The 7,007-nt window shown below is 46.8% G+C and overlaps 1 long non-coding RNA gene across 1 annotated transcript; it reads right to left on the bottom strand.

The window, feature by feature from the left end:
* Window positions 1-683: 683 nt before the first annotated feature.
* On the bottom strand, window positions 684-4,732 carry LOC148007804 (uncharacterized). Its single transcript, XR_015652436.1, has 2 exons — window positions 4,044-4,732; window positions 684-1,707 (listed from the first exon to the last, which is right to left on the bottom strand). It is a non-coding gene; the product is annotated as an uncharacterized LOC148007804 (long non-coding RNA).
* Between the last annotated feature and the right edge of the window lie 2,275 nt (window positions 4,733-7,007).

Genomic DNA, 7,007 nt, shown 5'->3' with positions numbered 1-7,007 from the left:
AAAAATTTAAATTTGCTCTTGAATTTATTAACCATGAAAAGTAAGCATCAATTTAAATATTGATTAGGTAAGCAGGAGAGGAGAATGTCATATAATAATCTATGTAATGAACGACCAATAACTCAGGAAATTTAACCAGCCCTGGCTTAGGTACTTTATGTCCTGTTTGCAATTGTCTTTGTGTTAAAAGTTAGGCTAGTTTTTTTTTTTTTTAAGATTTTTTTTTTATTTTATTGTATATCAGTCCACTGTAGCTGCCTTCAGACACACCAGAAGAGGGCATCAGATCTCATTACAGATGGTTGTGAGCCACCATGTGGTTGCTGGGATTTGAACTCAGGACCTCAGGAAGAGCAGTCGGTGCTCTTAACCTCTGAGCCATCTCTCCAGCCCCCAGTTAGGCTTGTTTTTACTTTTTCTCCCATGAAGGGACTTATTAGCCAGTCTGTATTAAGTAATTTCCCATGTGAGGGAAAGCAAGCAAACACCTAAGATCTGACAGTTGAGACCTAGCTCATGATACTGGCAGCAGAGCCCATGTGAGGTGACATTCCTTGGAACTTAGGTGTTGCACGGGACACTGTTCCCAGATCTGATCTAGGCCCTGAAAGACCCCCGAAGGGAGCCCCCCACTCAAGTCTCGGGAAAGACGCGCACCCAGTAGGACACAGACACCGACCTGCTGTAATCACACGAGGAAGATTTATTGTGAGCGAGATGAAACGAGAGCTCAGGCCAGCATGCTGGGGTCGAGACTCATACACCACACAGGGAGTAGAGGAGTTCGACCCCGACCTGAATTTTCACAGAGCTTATAAAGGAAAAAACCACAAACCAGGGGGATCAAGAGGGAGGGAGGAGGGGAATTCCAAAACCATAAACTGCCCATACATTTAGGTCATATGCTAGTCATGTGTAACACTAGGCAACACACCCAGGACTTTGTGACATTGTGATTAGGGGTAGTGACATTTTACAGGGCCATTGGACCATTGTGGCCGGAGGCTATGGGTCATTGTGGCTGTTCCAGGAAACTTTTCATGCAAGAATGTTCCAGGAACCATTGTACAGCAAGGGAGGGGTGAAAAGTTCATGTTCTCACAGACCCTACTTCTTCTTTTTGGGTAGCTAGGCGGCTTATTATTAATTTTTAATCCTTCATTCCCCACTTCTTTTTTTTGTTAATAGTTCTAATCCTAGAACTTCATGGAGAACTCAGCTTCATCTAGCATAACAGCTTGGTATTGTAGTCTTAACATGAGGATTCTAACCTGGACACTATCCAAGCCTATCCACCAAGGTCATGACTAGCTTTTAGAACTTCTAAGCTTATACGGACTGTGATCCCTGAGGCACAGTCCCAAGAAGTGTTAAGAGTACTAACATATGCAATGTTACATCATTTGTAATGGAAATCAAGCCTATCCCACACCTATCTTGATAGAACCCAGGACAAACATGACTGAATTTCCCTCTAGGTCCCAGCTCTCAGCCCCAACAGCTAGTACACGGCTGGTGAGGGCTGAGAATTGACAGCTGTCAGGGTGGTCAGCAGCACCAGGTACGGTCCTTTCCAGCGAGGCTCGAGTGTCTGGACTCAGTGTAGCTGCAACCTGGAACTGATGGGATGTCTCAGGGGTCTCCGGGGCATAGGCTGCTGTCAGCTGTGAGCAGATTTCTTTCTGTATCACCTGTAGGTCTTTTAGCCTGGCACACAAATCATTATTACTATGGCACTATGACATGTTGGTTCAGTAACATCATCTAATACAGTCAGGGGGGCTGAGGCCCCATATAAGATCTCAAAGGGGGTAAGGCTGAATCTGGAAGGGGTATTTCTTGCTCTGAAGAGAGCAAGAGGGAAGGAGTGTCACCCAGTCTGTGCCAGTCTCCATGGTTAATTTGGTCAGGGTCTCTTTTAGAGTTCTATTTATTTACCCTACCTGTCCTGAACTTTGAGGTCTGTAAATACAATGTAATTTCCAATTGACCTCTAAATACTTGGCCACACCCTGGCTTACCTTGGCAACGAAAGTAGGGCCAGTTGTCTGACCAGATTACCTTGGGCATTCCAAATCGGAGGAAGATTTCTTCCAGTATCTTCTTGATGATTGCAGAGGCCGTCTCTTGTTTGGTGAGGAAAGCTTCTATCTATTCCTGAAAAAGTATCTACAAGCACTAGGAGATACTTGTGATTATATTTTTCTGGTTTTATCTCAGTGAAGTTCACTTCGACTTTTCACCAAACTCTCTAGGTCTCTTTGCCCTGTTTGCTTGCTAAGCATTCACTTATTGACATACCTTATACTTTCTACTGCCTCTCTGGCTAAAATCTTAAAGTCTATTACATACACTTAACTACTTGGACAAACTTTTTATCTCCTAATTGAGTCCATTTCTGTATTTGGCAAAGTGAGTCTTTTCTTTGTTCTCTGGGAAGTATAGCTTTCCCCTCAATGTGCCATTGTCCTTTATCTTTTAAGCAATTTGGGCCTTTTCTAAGTGAGGCCATCCCTTAGTCCGATCCCAGTTCCCAGTGGCTGTCTCTTGCAGGCCTGCAACCAGGATGGGCTCCTGCATAACCATTTTTCAAGCCGCTTGATCTGCTTCGTTATTGCCCCATGCCACTGAATCTCTTCCCTCCTGATATCCTGAGCAATGAATAGTACTCACAGTTGTTGGCTTCGCCAGGGCATCCAAGAGATGGTAAAAGCATCTGAAGTGCTGATGTGCTGGGGGGGGGGGGTAGAGGTTCAGCCATCCCAGATGACATTGTGTTGTCCACCATGGCAGCACCCACTTATCTCTGACCTTCATGAAGAGAACTGTTCCCGTCTGTGGACAAGGTAGCCTCGGCTTTCAGCAGGGGTCAATCAGCCAGTCGCAGAGGTCTTTCCTCCACCCATGGGCTTCTGCCAGTGCTTGACACTCGTGCTGTGGTGGCTCCAGGTCAGGATTGGGCAGCAAGGTGACCAGATTGCCCCCAACAGGTGGAGAATCTAGTCCATGGCAGCTGACCAGTGGTCCCATCTTTTGGGACACTCTATTCAAAGGCAAACATCAGCCACTCTATCACAGTTTAAGTCCTGGATTGGGCGATAATTGTTAGTGCCCGGCTGGCAGGAGTGATATGTTCCAAGTAGAACAGCGCTAAGCCATTCATCTCCCAGCATCAGGTACTGGTGCACTGAGACAGGTCTTAAGCTCCGCATACACAGTCTGTAGATATGCATACACATGGCCTCACCCAGCCATTTCAGCCCACGCAAGCCATTTTGGGGAGCAATTTTCTCATGAGCAAGGGATAGGGGCAGTCAGGGATGACTATGAACTAGTGGGTTACCCGGCCCACGCCAAGGTCCACTGTTCTTCGGGCAATCCATAAGTATTGTTCGTTGCCAGTAGGCCCCTGTACCCAAGGTCTTTGGATATTGGCCCACTGGGGGGCATAGGAGCACAGAGCATTGGGTCCCTGTATCCACACTTCCCTTCTATCTCTGTACATAGCCAGCACTCTAGGACCAAGAAGCTCTCCAGTGGCCCCTCTTGTTCTTTCTTGGGCAGTCCCTGACCCAGTGTCTTTTTTTTTTCTTTGCATTAGGCACACTGATCTTTAGCCAGGAATTCTCTTCTGTTGCCAGGTACTGTCTTCCTAGGTTCCCTAACTACTGTGGCCAGTATATGTTCCTCTCTTGTCTTTTATCTCTCTTTAGCTCTCTAGCTTCCTCTTCTTTTTGTCTCTTTTCTTCCCTAGCTTCCTGCTCTTTTTACCTTCTTTCTTTCTTTCTTTCTTTTCAGTCTCTCTGCATCTTCTTCTACAGCTATTAGGTGCTGTCCACTTTTCTGCACAGACCCTGAACCACGCATCAACTTATTTTCTCTGCAACTTACAATAACTCTCTCAGTGACTTAGCTTTACCCTTCAAGTTTCTGTAACTTTCTCTTCATACCCTTTCCTTATCTTAGCCAGATTGGTGGGGCATTTTCCAGCCCCTAGGAGACCCACCCTTGGAGCCTGGGGGCAGACCTGGAGCACTCCCTACCTTCAGGCGTATTGAAGAGAGCAGGCAGAAGTGAGGGCCTTCTATGCGTGTTGGAACCCTTTTTTTTCTGGCCTCTAGTAGGATTCCGTCTTTCCTCGGTGGTAAAGAAGACCTGTAACAGTTACTAACAAGCATATCAAATGGGATGGTGAGAAAACAAGAGAATCTTGAGAATAGAGTCTACCGAAGAGGGCAAACAGCATTTAGTCACACAGCTAAACCAGGAGTCCTTTCTTGGAACAAAAAGGCCATTGTCAGTGTCAGCTCCATGGCTTTGCCTCTCAAGAGAACCAGCCTCCAAATGACACTAGGCTTCTAGTAACAACTAATAACAAAAGGATGGAGAGATGGTTAGAACCTGGGTGCTAGATGCCAGGGGGCTGATAAAAGAATTGTAACCAGTTCACCTGGGGCTATCAGGACCTCAGTAGTAGCCCTTTACCAAACTGTCTCACTGGGTTTAAAGGGGCCAAGGAAAAGAAAACATTAATCCTGACCTTGGCTACCGCCAAGTAATTTAGTGCTGGAGACTGACTCCTCCCTTGGAATAAAGACAGCAGATAAGGCAGGCTTCCTTAAAGAACTTCTCTAAATGAGCTCTCTCCTACTGTGAGCAAAAGTCAGAAATTCCTTATAGCCCCACCTAGCTCTCAGCCTTTTTAGATTATTCTTCCTGTAGCATTTCTAACACAGCCTGTCCCTTTTTTATAGCCTATTAACAGTATTTCTGATCTTTTAGGCAGCTACGCACTAAGTGTCATACCGGCTGAAACTCCGCCTTTAAGATTCTTTACTCCCAGGCAAAATTTAAATCCTTTTCCAGCTTATCTCAGCTGTCCACCATGAGATTCCCAGAGATCGCGAACCAAGGTGTAGTAATTCACTAAGAAATCTCTCTATAGTGTTTCTTTTTACCTTAAGCCTTTTCCTTTTAAACAGCTCCTGAAGAGCCAGAAAAATTGGGTGAGACTTGAGAAATCCCCATGCTCGCTGCAGCAGCTCCGCAGCTAATTTCGCTCCCCTCTACTGTGTGCTGCGAGCACAAGCACAGATAAAACACTATTTTAAAAATTAACTTTGGCTATCAACCAACACACCGCCACTAGAGCGGGGTCCATAAGATTAAGTTTCTTACTAAGCATTAAGGGGACCAAGTAAAACTCTTCAACGAACAAAGCAAACAGTTTCATGATTTCAAACACAGTCGTCAGTCCAAGATTTTAAACACGGTCGTCAGTCCAAATTCAAACACGAAAAGAAGTCAAAAAGACACTGGACAATACCACAGAAAACAATCCAGACAAACAAGACCAAGACAAAGCATCCTATAACCAATTTCCACAGATGCCTGGTACCTTCAGTACCTGGCCCAAACTGCAGCTTAACCTTAGCTGCTTCCGGGATACCAAACACAGAAACAGAATACAGACAACAGACACTAACACATCTAAGCACACTTGTCCGTGCCTATACTTAAATAGGCAGCCGAACTCGACCTCCAAAGTCACAGTCAGATCTTTTTGACTGTCCGTTGCCGGGTCCTCCCGACAAAATTCGGCTCGAGGAACGTTTCTCACGCGTCCCAGAGCCAGGACCCAACAAAGGCTGACTCATGGAACGTCTCTCACGAGTCCCAGAGCCTGCACGATTGGGGCGTCCCCCGGTGCGCTTTCTAAAAAGGAAAAAAAGAAAGAAAAAGACTATTCGGAGTAGGAATCCTTCATCTACTCACAGGCGCCATTTCGGGGTGGGGAACCTTCTTCCACCCGTGCACAGGGCAGGAAACCTTCTTCTGCCCAGACAGTGCACTAAGACTCTCGTGCACAGGGCAGGAATCCTTCATCTGCCCAGACAGTGCACTAAGACCTTAAACCGGTACCGAAAAACACAGACTACAGGACTTAATTCACACACACTCACACACACGAGCACAAACAAAAGAGAAAAAAGAAAACAAAACCGACGTCGACTTCGTGTCGACCAGAGGCACTGAAACTGATCGGCAGGTCGCAGACCTTGCCTAACAAACCGGTCGTCAAGGAGTAAAGTCTCCTCTGGACCTATCAGATGGGGTTCACCAGGCGTCCCTGGTCCCCCCTTGTCCTCCTGGGACGTCTCCCAGGGCGAACGGACGGTGGGTACCTGGACACGTCTATCCCTATCCACCCCGCTCTCCTTCCTGGAGCGCGGTCTCACTGAGCGTCCGCAAAACCGAAACAGCGATCGCACCAGATTCCCAGACAGAACATAGACACAGACCCAGACACAGCGCTGAGATAAAACAGAGAATCTTACCTCCAAGTGGGTCTAGGACCCCTGGGTGGTCGCGCAGATCCCGGACGAGCCCCCAAATGAAAGACCCCCGAAGGGAGCCCCCCACTCAAGTCTCGGGAAAGACGCGCACCCAGTAGGACACAGACACCGACCTGCTGTAATCACACGAGGAAGATTTATTGTGAGCGAGATGAAACGAGAGCTCAGGCCAGCATGCTGGGGTCGAGACTCATACACCACACAGGGAGTAGAGGAGTTCGACCCCGACCTGAATTTTCACAGAGCTTATAAAGGAAAAAACCACAAACCAGGGGGATCAAGAGGGAGGGAGGAGGGGAATTCCAAAACCATAAACTGCCCATACATTTAGGTCATATGCTAGTCATGTGTAACACTAGGCAACACACCCAGGACTTTGTGACATTGTGATTAGGGGTAGTGACATTTTACAGGGCCATTGGACCATTGTGGCCGGAGGCTATGGGTCATTGTGGCTGTTCCAGGAAACTTTTCATGCAAGAATGTTCCAGGAACCATTGTACAGCAAGGGAGGGGTGAAAAGTTCATGTTCTCACAGACCCTACTTCTTCTTTTTGGGTAGCTAGGCGGCTTATTATTAATTTTTAATCCTTCATTCCTACCCCAATGACAAGGGCAGGGGGGTGGGGCAAGGACTTTGAGTTCTAGTTG

The sequence above is a fragment of the Rattus norvegicus genome, chromosome 1, assembly GCF_021556685.1.
Source record: "Rattus norvegicus strain SHRSP/BbbUtx chromosome 1, alternate assembly SHRSP_T2T, whole genome shotgun sequence".
Classification (NCBI taxonomy): domain Eukaryota; kingdom Metazoa; phylum Chordata; class Mammalia; order Rodentia; family Muridae; genus Rattus; species Rattus norvegicus.
The sequence above is the reverse complement of the archived record's forward strand: the minus strand, read 5'-3'. Positions and strand labels throughout refer to the sequence as shown.